At 50.7% G+C, this 19,202-nt stretch overlaps 1 long non-coding RNA gene across 1 annotated transcript in view; it reads left to right on the forward strand.

Moving 5' to 3' along the window:
- The window catches only part of LOC150008008 (uncharacterized), a 48,720-nt gene that overhangs the window by 18,877 nt on the left and 10,641 nt on the right, over positions 1-19,202 (forward strand). The window lies entirely within an intron of this gene.

Here is a 19,202-nt window from a genome sequence, read left to right on the forward strand (position 1 = left end):
GGGAAAAATGACCACCTTTGTGAGCCTTGGCTTTTCTCATTTATCTAATAGGAATAATTAGAGTCCCTGCCTCATGGAGTCAATTTGATAATTAAATAGAATAGTATATACAAAGGCTTAGCACTCACCTCATGCGGGGCACGTGATGAAGAAAGGGGAGTGGTTAGCATCAGGACTGGCAACTGTGTTAACATTATTTCCATTCTTCAATTGTGCTAATGAACTTCAGGCATGGAGATGCCCCCTCTCCCCCCAACCTTAGAAAAACTCCTGCTGAGAAGGAGGGTAGAGAAACTGCTGAAGGGGCCAGAGGACAGAGCAGCCTGTGCACAGAAACGACAGCTCCCTGTGGGTTGTTGCTAAGGATGTTTTCAAGTTGAACTCAATACGATCCAAACAAGGGGGCTTATTCTCAGAAAGCAGAAATTTGGAGGTGCCATCTTTTCAGAATTGATTAATTCAATATCTCAAAATCCTCAAGGATCCAATCTACATTTCTTCAGTCTACTGTACTCAGTAAGTCGGATTTGCCCCCTGGCTTGCTCCCTTCTTTTTCACAGGGTGATTGCCCCTTGCAAACAGCTATGACTGAGTCCAGAAGAGGAGGGGCTCTCTCTCTCTTCTCTCTGTATTTCAAGAATCAAAGAAACCTTCCCCAGAAGCTTCCAGATTTCCCCAAGGCCAGAACTGGGGGCTCTGCTCACTCTAAACCAGTCCCTGGGAGCAGAGTCATTGCGATTCTGCTTCTCGGGTAGAATTGGGGAGCAGAGAGGATAGAGACTTAGGCACCATTGGGACTCTGTTAGCGAGGAAGAAGTCAGAGTGCCTGCTGGGTGGGCTCTTAACGGTGTCTGCATTCACCAGACGTCCATCAGGAGTCGAGGCAAAAAAAGGGCTCTCTTGAAACTGGGTCTACACGTACATAACCTTGTACAAAATGGGTAGGCAAGTCAGTGGTAAAAGTAGACTTCAACCCATTGTACTCCGCTCTGCGCCTCTGGGGTTCTGTAACAAAATTTCTCAATAATAGCTTTCCCCCATAACTATTCAGCTATTAGAACCTCAAAGCATCAAATGCTGTAGCCAGAATAAGAGTGGAGAGAAGAAAGGGCTAGGCAACCATCCGAGAAGGAACACATACTTCAAGGGACACTTATTAAACGCATGTCCCTTGATAGATTGGAACCCAAGACCACGGAACTAAAAGGACCCAGAGACATGATGGGTGGGATTCCTTCCCCATCTCCCACTAGGCTCCTGCCATGCCTCATTTTTGCCTACCATTAAATGTCTCCACGCCTTTAAGGACTGCAGCGAGGGTGTCTTCATTCACACCAGATCCGATGGCAAGCTCTACAACCTGGCCCGTCTACGAGCCAAGACCAAAGTCAAAGAGGTGCTCATCCGTGAGATGCTCTTCGCCGACGACGCAGCCTTGACATCACACTCCAAAGAGGGACTCCAGCAGCTAGTCACTTGCCTTTCCCACGCATGCAAGGAGTTCGGACTAGCCATCAGCCTGACGAAGACAAATGTTATGGCTCAAGGCATGGGGACTCCCCCATGCATCACCATCGACGGGTACACCCTGGAGGTTGTCAACGACTTCACTTACCTCGGGTCCACCATCTCGAGCTCTCTGTCAGTCGACTTGGAGGTCAACCGGAGAATCGCCAGGGCAGCCACAGTTATGGCCAGACTGAACCGGCGAGCGTGGAACAATTCCAGCCTCACTGAGAAAACCAGACTGCGCATCTACCAAGCCTGCGTACTCAGCACTCTCCTCTATGGCAGCGAGACGTGGACCACCTACACAAGGCACGAAAGGAAACTCAACAGCTTCCACATGAGGTGCCTGCGACGCGTCCTGCATGTCGCCTGGCAGGATAAGGTCCCCAACACCGAGGTGCTGAAGCGAGCCAATATGAGCAGTTTGCATGCAGTTCTTAGCGAGAGACGCCTCAGGTGGCTTGGCCATGTCAAAAGAATGGATGCAGGCCGTATCCCCAAAGACCTCCTCTACGGCGAGCTAGCAGAAGGCAAGAGGATGACAGGGCGCCCAAAACTGCGGTTCAAAGACATCTGCAAAAAGGACATGGCACAATGCTCCATCAATCTCAACACATGGGAAGTTCAAGCAGATGACCGCCTAGCCTGGAGGCTCGCGGTCAGGCAAAGTACATCACGCGCAGAGGCTGCGCGCAACGAGGAGGCGGTCCAGAAAAGATCGAGGCGGAAGCAGCGTCAGCAGCAGCAACAACAGCCATCTGCCTTCACCTGTACCAAGTGCGGCAGGGATTGTCACTCCCGAATCGGACTGCACAGCCATTCTCGGCGGTGCAGAGAGACTCTCAAGAAGCTACGCCATCGTCTCTCGAGACGGACGGCTGCCGACGACGGTCGCACGGTTCTCCAGTTACAGCTTCCGAGACGCTATTTCAGGAGACTAAGGCATTTCCGGAAAGAGCAACAATCTCAGGAAAAGAAACACCGCTCCGCACCCAGTGTTTCTGAACCGCAGTGGTCCCACTGGTCTCCCAGGGCAGACAGCCCCTGGAGAAGCCAGCTCGAGTTGCCTTACCCCTGGGGGCCCCCTTCAGAAACAGAGGCCAAAGGATTTGTTTTGCTAGTAATGCTCTTCTGATCCCAAATCAAAGGACTTGAGTTTAGGCTAAAAGCAAATTGCTGGGAGTTGAAGTTATTTGGGCAATGTCATTATTACCCAGGGGCATTCAGAGGCCCGAAAAGGACCTCCCCACGCTCATGGAGAGCCATGGAGGGACCAAGCAAGCATCCCCTCTCCTGCTTGTTGACGGCGGAACTCTTGGAATAGATGTTCCCTGACAAGACGAAAACATATGTCCTGCACTTCAAATTCGGCGTACAAATGCATTTCTTTCTTTCTTGCTTTCATTTAATCACCAAAGACCACTGATTTGCCTAAAACCAAAGAACACCTGGTCTGGCTGTCAAAGTTTCTAGACACGGTGTCCAAAATGATGGTTAACTCCCCAATATTCATTCTATACCAAAAGAATTATCCAAACCACTCAGAGTGGTAAACCATCCCCCCACCCCCACAACCATCACGTCTGCCAGTGCGTGGTTTAGCAATAGACATGAAATAGTCATGTCGCCCAGCCTTGGCCAGGGAGATATAAGGGGAAACTAGCAAAGGTGTTTTCTCTCCTGAAAAAGGGTCTTCACAATCACCAGGGAGAAGTGCTCGCCCTCCTATTGTCACTCCTTCCCAGTGGCCTCTGGTGGCACCATATTTCTGAGTGTTAGTCATGCCCTCCTTCCCAATAGGGAGGAGAATGCACCTGAGACAGGAAAATGCCAGCTCAGCATTTAGGGACATTCCTCTCTTTGAAGGTGTGAGACTGCTGATAGCCTGGCATAGTTTTGGAGGGATTATTTTTTCCCTCAAAGACTAAAGGAAAGAAAGAAAGGACCCTTTTCCATGATTCAATTTAACTTACTCAGATGTGACCACGTCACTGTGAGTTAACCCTCTGAGCGCCATGCGTAATTCGAAATTTGGATCAACATGAGAAAAAGTTATATCAATATATAACCTGAGGTACAGAAGAAGAGAACAAAACATAAAACATGAATTTCTCCATTGTTATTTACATCGATAGCCATTGAAAAAAGAGTCGCTGGAAGTGACGCTGGCACTTGTGGGAAAATTTGTCAGCGTTGCTCCCAGCGACGTTGGCACTCAAAGGGTTAAGCTGCAGTATGAGGAATTTAAAAACAGTTGCTTGAACAAAGTTGTTCTGCATCTTTAAAAAAGAAACATAACTTCAGAATGATTTTGATTTTTCTATTCCCATGAAGAAACAAAGCTAAATGCTTTTAATCTCAAACATACCCCTTCATAATTTCTAGGATCATGGCTGCACGACAGGAATTGAAAAACTACCCACAAGCTGTCTCTCCAGTAATCGCATGGGTCTGCCTCTGCTTTGATCTTCTCAGACATGACCTGAGAGGCGGGGTAGCCAGTTCTGGGGCCACGGAAAGATGATACCAGTGAGTCATATCCGTGGGTTTTTTTTTTTTTTTTTTTTTTTCCCGTGAAACTAGACTTTGTTTCAAGTGTGACCTTTGAGATGAGTCATAGAATGAGCTGACAAGACAGTTGTCAATAGTCACATCTGATGACGGCAAGCGTCGTTCTCCAACAGAACGTCTCATTTCATCAATATCTTCCTCTCTGGTTGAGGAGGTTAAATTAGAAAATATCCCCATCCTCTGTAAACTGCCGTCATTCATAGTAATCCATGACCAGGCACAGACACACCTGCGTCATTGTCCTCGGAGCCCTCCCGATGCTCAATTCTGCTTCATGTATTTCTAAGATTATTAAAGTTTCTTGCTCCCCGAACGTGGACGTCACACCTTGAGGACAGGAATAACCTCTCTCCCCCTGTAGTTTCTAACACAGCACGCGGTGAGATACTTCGGCTAGCAAGGGAAGTCACTGAAAATGGGGCCTGATCCCTAGAGGGCAACATTGTCTAACACATTAAAGCCCTTCTTGCGCCACCAGCACAGGGCGGGGGGTGATAGGGAGCCAGCATGTCAGGAATGAAGGAAATGGTGCCAATATGCAAATGAGGCCAGGCTCCAAGCCCTGCGCTGCTGGGGACGGCCAGATAATCCAGCTGGTTCTGCCAGCCTTCCCCTCTGATTTCAGCGGTGTGTACACGTGTGTGCGTGTGTGTGTGTGTGACAGCACCTCACGCATCACCACACTAGGTCTTGGAACAGCCGCGCATCTTTTACAGCCAAACCCGCACACACTGCCGCGCCCGCCCCCCGTCCCCGCCCCAAGAACCAGCTGTTCGCAACATCTGTAACATCAGGACTATGGCGCTTCTCTAGGAAAAATCAGGAAGGTAATAATCAACAACCCGATGGAAGGGAGTACAGAAAAGTGACCTGTGAAGCAGAACGGAGACGCAATGGAAGTGCCTAAAAATAGTCTATCATCGTAACGGTGGCCGTTCGCTGCCTGCCCGCCCGCGCCCTGGGAAGTCGCTGCTTTGTGGAGTGAGGCGCCCGGCCACACGACGCGGGAGCATCAGCACCCGGATTCCCTCGGGGTCCCCTGCCCTCGGCCACCTCGCTGTATTGTGACTTATACGTTCATTCCTTCACGAGGGTTTATTGACTACGACTGGTGGCCCTGCTCACTCCTCGCTGTCAGAGACACGCAGATAAAAGACACAGTCCCCTCCCCGAAAAGCTCATTTCCAAAGAAGCGTGGAGACTAACAAACAGGATGACGGTATGGTCCACCGTGGCCATGGCAGAGGAGAGTCACCAGATGCAGAGGGGAGGGCTCACACACACCTGCAGGAGGAAGTGACAGGAGCAGCCCTGTTGGTGGCCTTAATGACACTGTTGACTTCACCACCACGTGCCGGAAAACAATCACGATAAAAATCTGCAGTGACGCCTGGTTTTGCAATGCCTCCTGCACAGCCGTCCCGGCCGCCTTGCCTCAGAACAGGTTCGGAAGGATGACTGGGAGGAGCAGGCAATCAAAGAAGAGATTGGGGGGTGGGGGTGGGGGTGGGCGTGGCGTGGGAGGATGGCGGGGTTCCAGGCAGAGAAAAGGGTGGGGAGGCCTGAGAAAGGTCCCTGTGGCTGGAGCACAGGGCCCAAGTGGACTGGTGGCAAGAAGCTAAGGGGTAGACAGGGGCCAAGTCCCAGAGACAGCCTTTTATTTCATGCCGAGGAGCACAGATTTTTGTCCCGAAGACTGTGAAGGTATTTGGGAAAATTTTATACCAGGAAATAGTAATATTATAAATGTGATTTCAGAAATATCGTGATGGCAGCATGAGAGAGAATGGACTGGGACGCAGTAAGTCTCTGGGTGGAGGGACCCATGAGGGGCTTCCGCGTCACCCAGGGGAGAGGTCACCGGGACCTGAGAGGACACAGTCGTGGTGGGGTTGGAAGGAGAGGAAGGGTCCCAGACTTGTTTAGGAAGCAGAAGAGATTAGATATACTCACCAAAGGATGACAAGTAAGAAATGTGGGAGAGGCGGGGATCAAGGGGGCCCCCAAGGTTCTGGCGTAGGTCACCGGGTGGATGGTGACACCACTTCCTCTGAAGAAGCCCCGTCAGGACTGGGACTGCGGCTTCTTCAGCGCTGCGTGGCCACAGCTGCTTGGTTGCATTTACGGACTGAGCACCAGCACGAGTCCCAGAGGGAGAGGTATAAATGAAGAGCGAGCGAGGGGCTGGAAGGACGGCATTTGCCGACAATGGGATGATCAGGTGTAGACGGTTACACGCAGGAGACTGGAGTTCACATAACAGGTCTGGTGGCCTCACCGTTATCCAAAGAAACCCACAACTGATTCGAAAAGACGTGCATCCTAACGTTCGGTGCAGCGCTATTCGCAGTCGCCAGGATATGGAAGCACCTGAGAGTCCATCAGTAGATGAGTGGATAGGCAGGGAGGGGTCCCTGTATACAGTGGAATATGACTCAAGCCGTGAAGTAGAATAAAATCTTACCATTTGCAACAACATGGATAGAAATAGAGAGCATTATGCTAAGTGAAATAAGTCAGACAGAGAAACACAAATGCCATATGATCTCACTTATGTGTGGCCTCTAAAACACAAAATACGTGAAAATAAAAACAACTTCACAGATACGGAAAATATTTTGATGGTTGTCAGATGGGAGGGGGGTTGGGGGGTGGGTGAAGAAAGGGGAGGGATTAAGCACAAATTGCCAGTTATAAAAACAGTCACAGGGATGTAAAGTAGGGCACAGGGAACACAGTCAATAATCCTGTAATAACTTTATGGTGTCAGATGGGCACCAGATTTATTGGCATGATCACTTCATGAGTTCTATCAAGTCTAATCACTGTGCCATATACCTGAAACTAAAAGAATATTGTACGGCAACTGTAATTGAAAAATAAAAAAATTAGTTTAAAAAAAGATCTGGGCCAAAGGTATAAGCTGGGAAAAACATCCACATTCACCTTCAGAGCAAGGAGAACGGAGGACCAAAAGAAACACGGCCGCACCCTGGGACACACCACCAGTTAAAGAGCCAGCAGGAGAACAGGAGCCTGCAGGAGGCAGGAAGCGAGGATGCTGAAGAGTTTGAAGGAGCAGGTGCCATAGGCCCCTGGGAGGCCCCGCAGAATCAGGACTGGAATGTATTCACTAAATTTAGCATCCCGGGGCACAGAAGTCACATGGGCCTGGCGGGTCAGCACCCGGAGGGGGAGATGCTGCAGACTGCTGCAGGTGGGGGAGCGTAGCTGAACGCGGGGGACGGGGCCTGGGAAACACTCCAGGCAGTGATGCGGGGGGCAGCTGGCCCGGACAGGCTCCCGAGAACCAACTTAAACAAGCCACCATTATAAATTAAGTGATGTAGACTTACAAATGGAATAAATTATACTGAAAGTAAAATGAATAAGCACCTCAAACTCATCACTTCTTAATTATTTCCACCTTCTTTGGTGTCGAGTTGATTTAAACACAGCCACCCCGTCGGTCTGGGGGACGTCCGACCTGACCGCGCGCTGCTGGACATCTGTTACTACTCGGTGTTGTCTGCCGCCTTGGTGACAGCTGGCCATGATGTGTGGACTTACGCCCGGTAGCATAGCGCGGGACTCATTCCTTCCAGGGAGCCGGTGTTAACCTTGGCCAGCACACCTCTGAGACCAGGCAGGAGGGTGCCACCCCCATCCTCCCCCGGGGACTAGCATTGACCTCCATCAGACTGGCAAGGCCAGTGCAGGAGAGGGTGTGGCCGAGGGTAGTTCTTCACTCAGGGGCTGCCGGTGTCACCGTCCTGCAGAACTCCGTGTAGGCTGATGCAGAGACCATTCATCGAGGGAGCAGAGGACTTGGGGACAGGGAGGAAGTAGGTAGCAGGAACTGGGGTACCAGTTGTCTGGCTTGACACTTGGGGCTGGATTTCAGAGTCAGAAGAAACCCAGGATCAGGGCAGAGGCCAATTGGTGGACTGGTCACCCAGTCGTGCTGGGGGGGGTGGGGCGGGCAGCAGCACACTGACCCCGGTCCGCACTCCCTGATGGGGAGCAGGTTTCAGTTCTCACTGCCTCTGGCCTGGCGGGCAGGCGCCTGTGAGCAGCTGGGGGCGGCAGGATCTGGCAACCAAGCAATGGAAAGTGAGATTTATTTATTTAAAAAGAAAAAAAAAATTTTTGAAACAATCTGACCTGATGGATAGTATGAATCACTGGTTATACTTGGTGGTGCGCTGGGGGGGGGGAGGGAGTCATGGGAACTGAGATGCATTGTCTGCAGAGAGTTTTAAAAAATAAGAAAACCAACTAATTGGCCTGCTTTTCTTATCGCCACATGTGGCCATCATAAGCAAAGGCAGAGAGCAAACCCTTCTGCCACACCGATGTGGGTTTTCGACAGTGCTCTAGGTAAATCCGGTGACTGTGCCAGAAGAGCCGACGCGGGCTCCTTTGGTTTCTTCTGTGGTGTTCGTTTCCTGGAATCACTTGTTTTTGGAGTGTTGCGGGCATAGTTTGTTTTCCATTCAGACGGCAGCGTGTTTCAGGGGTCCCTGACCGCGGTCTGTCGGTTCTGCTTGGTGCTGAAGAGCATTCTTAAAGCTGCAGTGTGTTCTTTGTGTTCTTTGGAAAAAGCCAAGCAGAGAGCCTGTTTTTGTGCGTGCAACGCAAGGAGTCAGAAGCTGGTTATGAGTCACCCCTCTCTCACTGTTCTAGAGTTGGGCCCGGCAGAGCAGAAGGGGGTTTTAAGCATCAAATGGGCTCTTTAAAAAGACAGAAGCTTGCAGGAGGCAGAAGGGCTGAGCCAGAAGCGAGTGCTGGTGCATGTCCAGTGCGTGACCTCAGAGGCCTTCCCCGGGCTGCTCTGAGCCTCAACGTCTCCATCTGCGCGAAGCGAGGCTCACAATTTCTGACCGGTTATCGAGAGGGTCCGGGGAAACCAGGCCTCAGAAGGGGCGATGTGTGTTCTGAGACTTTCCAGAACCCGACGGGGAGAGAGCACGTGCCCAGAGGGGGCACATCTGAGGAGGTCACATGTGGCGTTAGAGCTGGGACTTCCGTTGGCACGGCAGACGGACTGTGCTCCAGAAAGTCTGAGGGCGGCCGGGTGAAAACTGCCGCTGGGACACTGGGTAACAGCTCAGCGGGAAGGGAGCCAGGCCAGCGCTCTGGAGGGTGCGGGCCTGCCCCCGAAGCAGGCGAGAAGGAAGGTGATGGGGAGCAGTGGCCCCATGGCGGGGCTGCCCCTCTCTCGGCTCAGCGTCCCTGTGTCGGGCGGGGAGGGAAAAGCTCGGTCTAGAAGCAGCTCCGGGGGCAGCGTCGCCAGCACCACCTGCCAGCTGGCAGGCTCGGTTCGTAACCAGATGACTCTTTTCACTGGTTTTGCTGCATTTTTTACGAGTGATGCTGCTTCTCTGAAGGACAGGGCTAGAAATCCTGTGCGCCCACCCCGTCTCCCCAGTCGGACGGAAAATAAAACAAACGCAAACACCCACCGGCCCCGTTCCAGCTCCCGCCGCACAGGGATTTAAACGCGGCCGAGTAAAACTTGAGCTTTGGGCTTTTCCTCTGCTACCCGAACACGAATGGCACGCTGTTTCTGAAGGCTGTGGGTCCTGGAGTCAGGGTGGTGGGTGGGAGCCGGCAGCCCTCCCCGGCACAGCCCAGCTGCCCTTTTTGATGCTGAGACGGGGCTGGGGCTCCCCTGCTGTGTGCTTCCAGGCCAGACCCTCCCAGAATGAAGGGAGCTTTTCCGCATCGGTGGCCAGGCCTTCTCCATGGCACTTGGCACAGGACAGACAGGAGAGGGCCCGTGCCCCAGCTAGCCGGTGCTTAGTACACGGAGGGAGGCTGAGAAGGGAACAGAACCCTGCAGAAGCAGATTTAACGGTGGGCACACTGGGTGCGCACCCTGGGCCCCGACTTCTGAAGGGCCCCGACTTCTGAAGGGCCCCGCAAAACCCCAACTTTACCCTCTTTTCTAATGACACCAAGTTTGGTTTCATTACTACGTTGCATAAAATATGGTTAACATGTATTTTTATTTTCTCTGTCTCTCTCTTTTTTTAAGGGGCCCAATATTTTCTTCTGCACCCGGGTCCTCAACCGACCTTAATCTGCCTCTGCAGAACACACCACTTTTTATTTTTCAATTACAGTTGACATTAGATAGTATTCTGTGTCAGTTTCAGGTGTCCTGCATATGATTAGACAACCAGGTACTTTACAGAGCAGTCCCCCGATATTTCAAGTACACACCTGGACCCACACATAGTTATTACAGCATTATTGACTGTTTCCCTGTTACTGTACTTATACATCCCCATGACTGTTCTGTAACCACCAATCTGTACTTCCTAATCCCTTCCCCTTTTTCTACCAACCCCAAACCCCCCTCCCATCTGGCGACCATCAGTCTGTTCTCTGTATCTGTGAGTCTGTTTCTATTTTGTTTATTTTTTTTCTTTAGAGTCCACATATAAGTGAAATCACATGGTGTTTGTCTTTCTTGGTCTGACTAATTTTACTTTGCATAATACGCTCTGGGTCCATCCATGCTGTCACTGACCAGATTTGAAGAAGTGAGCCATCAAGACAGTCCTGGAGTTTAGATAGCAGGCCCAGGAGTGGGTCAGGCAGGGAGCCACAAATCTGGTGACTTGCTCTTCTCAGCTGAGGAAACACCAAGTGAGCTCCCCTCCCAGCTGGAATCCCATCTTCTCCATGAGTCACCCCATCTGTGCCCCTGCCCGATTCCAGGGCCCAACCCATGACGCCAGTTAACAGCTTACATTTCCCAAAGGCTTGGCAGTCTGTCTTATTGGCAATTCCCCAAAACACCGAGGTGAGGTAACATGAAATTTTATCCTGGAAAAGTTTGCAGGTTAAGGAACATGGTCTCCAAGTGCCTCCAATTAATTACTGGCAAATTCCGAGTCAGCCTCGTTACGTTTTAGTGTGTTGCGCAAGCTACTTCTTGCTCTCCAAATATAATATCTATGAGCTATGGCAGCATCTCACCAGGCAGAGGAAGGAAGCAAAGCAGGTGTCAAGGTTCATTGGCCTCCCCTTGGTCCCTTTCTGATAATTGACACGCCAAGATGTCCAGGCTGCCTTTTAACGTTCCTGCTCACGTGACGCAAATTTATACTTGCTTTGGGTATGCATTTTTAGGTCCCTTTTTGAGCCAGTGGCTGCACTGGATCAAGATACTTTCCACTCTGATATTCTGGATCTAAAATAACCTGTGGTGAGGCCCATTCCTGTGCCTTCTCTGAATCTGTGGTCAAACTGTGATTCTGCTCCAGCTCATTGGCTGTCACGTTGGAGTGCTCAGGGGATGCGCAGGAACACAACCTACTGGAGGCCACGAAGGCCTTTCCTTGGTAAAACTGAGGGGCACGCATGAACTACAGCAGCAGCAACAGCAAATGAACCTTGTACCGGCAGCTGGCTCTGTCCCCAGGTCACGTCCGAAAGCCTTCTCTGCACAGTCAGTGTGCAGAGGAAGTGAACCTTAACCGCACCGAAGCTAAAAAAAAGTCACACTGGTTTCTGTGTGTGGCTTTTGTAAATCACTTTAGTTACGTCACATTTCCACCTTGAATATGTGATAATAAGGTCAGCGTTACCCAGTGGAAGGCAGAAAAAACCCCGGATGTATCACCAGATGGCACCTTCCTACACAGCCTGTTTTTCCCTGTGAGCTGACGGTGACTCATTTGTTGACATCGTGAGGGGGGCCATCCCACGGCAGACATGCGATGGGCTTCCTGGAGGAGCACAGCTGAGCAGGAATGTTGCTGGAGAAGGAAGGCTCTGACACTTCCTGGCGGAGGCCAGATGGGACAGGTCTCTCTCTGTGTACTGCATGGAATTAAATAACCACGTGTCCAAGAGTTACAGCTACCGCCTGCCTCACAGCACGGAACTGTAAACTGTGCTGTACTTAGCCTCTTGCAAAATGTGATTACACATGCCAGTGCTCTGAGACTTTGCATGGAAATTATCCAGATCCACTGAAAATAGTAACAAAGGCAACATGTAAACCTGTGAGACAGATTTCTGAAAAGGGTCCAGGAGGAAGGCCAAGAGCCAATAAGCCTGTTCAGATCAGACGGCAATTATTCCATTCAGCGATGAGGGTTGCCCTCAGCTGACGCCCAGCTCTGATCTCCCCCTCCCCCATAAAGGATCGGGCCCGAGATCCTTAAGGATGGGTGGGTATTCCCAGTCCCACCACACTGCAGAAATGAACAGCTACAGCAGTGGGGTCTTTGAAGCATTTGTTTTTTTTTTAAACTGATTTGTTTATCCTTTAAATGTAGTTCAGTAATTTTCCATAGCAAAAGGGCCTGAGTTAGATTGGGCAGCGTCTACCCACTGTCATGAGCCAAAAATTTCACATCTGCTAAAGTTCCATCCTGACTCTCTTGCAAAAAGGCTCTAATATTTATTCACAAGGGAGCTTCAGGAACAAGCCAGGAAAATCTATCGTGGCTGACTCCTTCATATGAAACAACTTAGGAAAGTTCTGGAGCCCATTCGTGCAGCTGACTGGACCTGCATTAGCACATTTCCTAGCTAAGCTGTCATCACAAATTTTTTAAATAAAAAAGCTTAAAGAAAAGAATTGACCACAACCATAAAGACGTATTTAACGTATCTATTGATGCATGCAGGTACTGTTTAACTGTATCATGGTTTTTGTCGATGTTATGACAATGCTTCATTCTAACTTATTACGAAGTTCTGACACCTGGATACATACAGACACCTCCCAGATCACCTGTCCAGCGGACAGGGGGATGAGGGTTCCCAGGGGCTGAGCTGGCCTTGTTCGTCCTAGGTCACCTGCCTGCCATCTCAAGTGTGTGGTGCCCAACTTCCCAGGCTTAGCTATTCCCTGGCGCGTCTCCTGGAAAATGAAATGGAACAAAGGAATCGTTCCCATTAGCGGGGGTTAAATTGTGTAAGTGTGGGAGCAACCAGTGACCGTGTCTCCACCCCCCCACCTTCCCCCTTGTGCTCATGAGCAAGAGAAGCTGGTCTCCAGAGAGAAGACCCTGATTTCTTCCCAAGCCCGTGACCAGTCCGTCCCGGCGGCCGGACTGCAGGCTCACTCCTGGGTTTGCTCCACGGTCCTGAAAACTGGCCCCCTCCTAGCTTGTTTCCCTCTGGCATTTCCTGTCCCGTACAATCCAGAGCACTCTACCCAAAACAAATTCTTATTTCAGAGCCACATCGCCCCCCAGGGTTTGGGTTCAGGGCTGATTTAACGTGTCTCCTCACGGGCTCGGAGGTCTTTCTGCAGAGACTTGCATCAACGTGGCTATGAACCCTGTTCATTCTCAGGATGTGAACTTGGCAAGCTCTCTAGCCTCAAGGAGTCTTAGCTCCTACACTGCGAAATAGAGAAAATAACTAAAAAATAATAATGTGATAAAGCTCAAAAAGCTGACACTTTGGGGTTAGCCTTGGGATGGAGTCCCAGGTCAGTCACCTCAGTGTTGGCATGGGACTGTTTCAAAAATTAGAAAAAATATATAGGTCAATGCACTGGGCATGTGGCAAGCCCTACAGGACAGGCACTTTTATTACGATGATTACTGTTATTACTGCTCCTGCGCTGCCTTCTCTTCCCAGTGAATGTGAAAGCTCTTCATAAAGAACAATTCCCTAAATAAAGGGGATACTTAGGGCATATTTCTTAAAAACCTAGAACAGCTTCTGGCTGCTTCACCTCTCCTGCTCCGCTGCAGGTGTTCCGCTCTGTGGCAAAGTAACTCCCCAGCCCCAAATGGCTGACCTGGCGAGGGAGCCATCAGACAGGTAGAAAATAGACTTCTGCCATCTTTGATGAAAAAGAAATGCAGCCTGTGCCTCTGGGGGCAGCCAGACCTGGATGCCTGTCCTCAGGCCACGGCACCGCTGCAGAACCAGGACAAAAACATTATGGACTTCCTGGGATTCTAGAAACCTTGGGAGGGCAGTGTGTTTGAAGTGGTGCTCAGAGTGAATTGCTCTTCATGACAGCCATCCCTCAGCACGTACCCTGACTCTCCTGTCCCCACCTACTTCGGCAGAAACGGAAGCGTGGCTGTGACAGCCACCCAGCGTGTCCCTGTGTCAGTGTGAGCCTCTGACGTGTTCTTCCTCGGTCAGCAATTTTCCTACTAGGTCATCATTTTAGGGAAAGAGATAAATCGAACCTCCTTCCCTTAACATTAGCTGCCTTATTTGGGTTTTTTAGGAACTGAAATTTGCATTCCGTGCAACTTACAGAGAACAATTTTGACAGTTCAGATGTATCTAAAGCTCAGTTCGTGCCAGGATCTCATTTTCTCTTTACTCACCAGTCATTTTAAAACAAAAGTTGAAGGGGTTTCCTTCGAGAAAATTTTTAAAAAGCACCAAGTGGCATGCTAAAGATAAAATTAGGGTCTGGGTTCCCATTTGCAGGCCAGAGTTGATTCTCAAAAGTGCACTGGAAAATGGCAATATGCTGAGGTCCTTGGTGGTGTGGCAGAGGGGCGGGGGGTAGGGGACAGCCACGTGACGCTGACCCTGTAGCCTTACCAGACATCTGTCCCCTGTCTACTCCACCCCACAGACTCCTCTTATACAGCAGAAGACAAATGAAAGACAAGAAAGTAGGTGTTGGCAGACACATACCACGGTGAGGCTGGAAACCGCGGCTCTGAACGGCCATGGCCCCCGAGTTGCCCTCACTGATCTCGAAGCTCAGGGCCTCAGACAGAAACCCCATTCCTGGGATCAGCGACTCTCAGGGCTTAGCTTTCTGGCTGTGTGTCTGCTTTCTCGCTTTTCTATAAATGTTTTAAAAGAATATTCATTCACTCATTTGGCACCAGTGACACCATACTACCTTCCTTGCCCTTTCTACACTCATGCGTGGAGCAGCCGAGGTGGGGGGGCTTCCCCTTTCCAACCAGAGGAAATACATTTGCAAAGGAAATAAACCCCAGTAGGAAATTCCTCTTGCTGGGTACCTTTTTTTTAAGCAAAATTTGCTGGGGACGGTGATTCATTATGTTTATCAAAGTAATCCATGCGTATATTATGACAAACTAGAAAAATCGAGGAGGAATAAAATAAAATCACATATAACCTCAGAATGGTACCTTTTAAAACACACTGAGTTCCGACAGGAGCAGCGGACCCCTTCAGGGAGCGGCCCTTGTACAGATGGGTCCCACTGTCACTCCCAGGGCTGCCACCTGCTCAGAACATCCCACCTTCTGTGCCCTTTTATGCCCTGGCAGCTGCAGCAAGCCCGTTTCCTTCCTTACTAACCCACGGAGCTCTCTGGCTCCAGCTTTCTGAATTCATGACAGAGCCTTGAGTCAATCCACCCATCAATCAACAAGCACCTCTAGAATTTGGGTGGCAGAGCAGGCACCTCCACGGGCAGGAAATGGGTGGAGTGAGTGTAACAAGTCCTGCCAGCTGATGGAGAGAGTGCGTGGGTAGTGGGTCGCCAGGGCACCGTCCTAGTCTGGGAGGCGGGGAAGACGTCCCGAGGACATTGTACATAAGCCAAGACCTGACAAGAGGGTCAGGGAAAGGTGGAGAAGGGATGGCCCAGGCCGAAGGGGCAGCCTGGGAGCAGGCCCAGCGGCTAGAGGGCCCTATTTGAGAGGCGGCATGGAAGGAAGCCGGGAACTGAACCACCCACGGCCGGGGAGACTGAGGAACGAGCTGAAGGAGCCCGGGGAGGAAGTGGAACAGGGCCTGGTCTGGAGGTCTGTGTTTTGGTTGGCAGCCTCCCACCGAGAGCAATGAGACACGACCCCTCACCCCCACCCCCGCCCCAAACACACACACTTACACGGGCTGGTCTGCAGGGCCGGTCAGGACCCCTAACTGTGAGCAGGGCAGGGGGCAGAGAGGGTGGGTGTGCAAGAGGGCGGCCAGAGGTGAGGAACACCCGGAGAAGACAAGGGGGAAACGGGTGTGTTTGCAAGCTATCTGAGGGACAGACTCAGGAGAACCGGTGACTGATTAAAGACGGGGTGAGAGAGAAGCCCCAGATGACAGGCTGCAAAAGAGGGACCAGGGTGGTCTGGAAGCTGCGAGGACAGCCCCAGGGACTGTCCTGAAATGCTTCAATGTTTTTGAATTTGGGGCCATGTGTTTGCATTTAGCATTAGGCCCACAAACTCCACAGCTGGTCCCGCCCAGGGCCCATATCCTCTAGATGTTTATGTAGAATCTTCACTGGGCAAGGGGGACTTGAACCCCAGCCAAGGCCTTGAGAGTGTTGATTTGTCCCGACAAGAGCGTGAGACAGCCCACTGGGTCCAGCTCAGCACAGTGTGTGTCTGTGAGCGCGTCAGGGACGGGGACAGAGACTGGCTGTTTACTCACTTTGGAGGGGCTCGGGGGACTGAGGGCATGCTAATAAAAGGGGCTCCAAGCTGGCTGCTTGAGTGAAACAGGAATTTCCCTCCCCCAAGTTTCATTTATGTTAGTAATTCAGGCTAAAAATTCCATCAGCTCAAGCCAGAGCTAAATGAGTATGCAGTTTGGCAGAAAAGACTTTTTATAAGTGAGTGCTTTGTTATTTTATTTGGCTAAGAATTTCACGGGATGTCTGAATCTCATATAATACAAAATCTGCATTGAAAGAAAATTATTATTGAAAGGGTTTAAAAGAAAATGTGTGACTATTCCTATGCTTGATCTTCAGGGAAGAAAAAAGAGAGAGGTGGGGTTTTTTTTTTGTTTTGTTTTTTCACCAAAACTTAAGGTAAACTGATTACTCAAGGAACTGTCAGCAAATTTACTAGAATTGCTTTGCAAGCTTGTGGGCTCTGGACTGAATAATAATTATTACTTTCATTATTAAATGAGAAAATAAACTATTAATAATAACACACATGGGTTCACCATTCTGAATTTCCTTAAGTGTCATATCAACTTACACCCAGCCAATCTATAAAATATTAAAATGATAGGGAGAACAAGAGAAATTTGGCATGCCCCTCCAAATATTAATAAAGCTACGTATTTTGAAGTCGATTTGATCATGTCGTTAACAGGAAGGGCTTTGAAATCAGACAGTTTTAGATTCAAACCTTGGCTCCATCTTGGACACGTGGCATGCATGACCTGCCCAAGCCTGAGTTTCCCCATATGTAAGTGGAGATAATCTCTACTTTCTGTTAGTATTTTACATGTTGCAGTCATTCAATAATTTGTATTTTTTAAAGCTGTATGTTTAATAGCTGCTGAGGAACAATTAAATGCACAGTGCTCTGTGTGAATCTTTGTGAGTTCCCTTAAAAACCAGCCTTCACGCTGATAAGTCCCTCAGAGGCTCTGAGGGCAGAGGCCATTGTTACTAAGCTGAAGTGTTCTGCTTATGACTAAGGGGTGAAGAAACTGGTGTTTTCCCCTTGGAAGAAAAGAGGTAAGGGGAGGGACTAAGGTGGGGGGGTGAGGGACAAGGGGTCAGTGAGCTGGTGCCACCAGAGAGGGCCTCCGAGGACGTACCTGGAGGAGTAGGATGGGCCCTGAAGGCTGGGGTCTCCCTGAGTTTATCTGCAGATAAAGTGATACTGTTCTCTGGCAGGATGGGTTCCTTCCGGAGGCTCTGAGGGAGATTCTGCCCCACGCCTCTCTGCCGGCCCCGGTGTTGCTGGTGATCCGTGGCACTCCTTGGCTAGTAGACACGTCCCTCCATCTCTGCCTCTGCTGGTTATCCTAAGCACACCCCTCATACAACCAGGAATCTGACCGAAGGTGCGGTACCCATTCAAGCACCTCCCATGAGGACCGATCCTGCCTGGGTCTCACCTGCCTCAGGCCGAGCAGCAGGTACATCTGCGTGACGCCAAAGAGCATCCAAGGCCCCCGAACTTGCTGTCACCAACGTGAAGTCCTGTAACAAACCCTCCTGTCTGACTCCAGGCCCTAGCGACCTTCTGAGGACAGCCTACCTTTCCAAGTAGGAAGACAGGGAGAGCCTGGCTGGGCTGGCAGACCCTGGAGTCAACCACTGTGGTTGTCACAGTAAAGTGGCTTTCTTGCTGCAAGTGGCCATCTGTGGGCAGGGTGATGAGGAGTGTGTCCCTGAAAGACAAGAGGTTCTCTCTCTGTCTCTCTCTCCTCTGTCTCTGTCTCTGTCTCTCTGTCTCTGTCTGTCTGTCTGTCTCTCTCAGTGCTCTGACAATTGGGATCTCACCCACACAGCCAAGAGCTGGGCTCTGCGCCGAGCTAACTCCACCTCGTGAGGCAGTCTTTTGGGAGACAGCCAGCTCCAGCTGTACCTGGTCATACCCACCTTCCTGACCTCAGGGCCTTATTTTCTTAGGCAAATTCCTCCTAGTGCAGTCGTTGGGGTCTCTAGAGGCACAAATGAAAGGCACCTACCAGCCCAGGGTGAGTGGGGCAGGGAGCATCCAAGCGGAGGTGAAGGGCCCGGCAGGGAGGTGGGAGGAGGGAGACAGGCTGAGCGGGGAAAGATGTCGTAAAGGTGCGGTTAGTGGTGGAGAGGGAGGGCGGCCGATGGGCAGAGCTTCCAGGGCAGAGACAGGTCCAGAGCACAGACGGAGACCGGCCCTGGGAAGGGCAAGAAGGCCCTGCCACTGTCTGATCCCGGTGTCTGCCAGAGGAAGAGTCCTCTGCAAAGACCTTTGGGGTTCCCCTTCCTTTGCACATTCAGGGGAGGCTGGGGGTCAGGCAAGGGTGTTGGGTTTTTTGTCCTGCATGGGTCTGTATAACCCCCCTCCCCTGGCTCCAGACTAGGTGTGGAGGTGCATTGTGGGGACAACGAACATCCCCTGTCTGTCCCGAGTGAGTGCCTCCTGCAGGGGGCAGGGGATGAGGCTGGACAGGTGGCTGAGAGCCGGGTGGGGGAGGACTTCCAGGCCACACCAGGAGCTGCTAGAAGAAGGGAGCTTCTAACAGTGAATTACTGGGAGGTTCTGTCTCCCACTGTCAGTCATGGGACAGGAGGTGAACAACGTAGGTGAAGAAAAACATGTGTATTACTCAAATTGCAGATTGGGGATAATTACTGTAATTTCCTCCATTTTTCAACAAGGACAATGGAAAGTCAAAGATGTATTCTGGTCCCATCTCTGCCCCCATGTGACCTTAGGCAAATCCCTTAACCTTCCCAGAAG

Source organism: Furipterus horrens, unplaced genomic scaffold (genome assembly GCF_987537825.1).
Source record: "Furipterus horrens unplaced genomic scaffold, mFurHor1.1.pri manual_scaffold_6, whole genome shotgun sequence".
NCBI lineage: Eukaryota > Metazoa > Chordata > Mammalia > Chiroptera > Furipteridae > Furipterus > Furipterus horrens.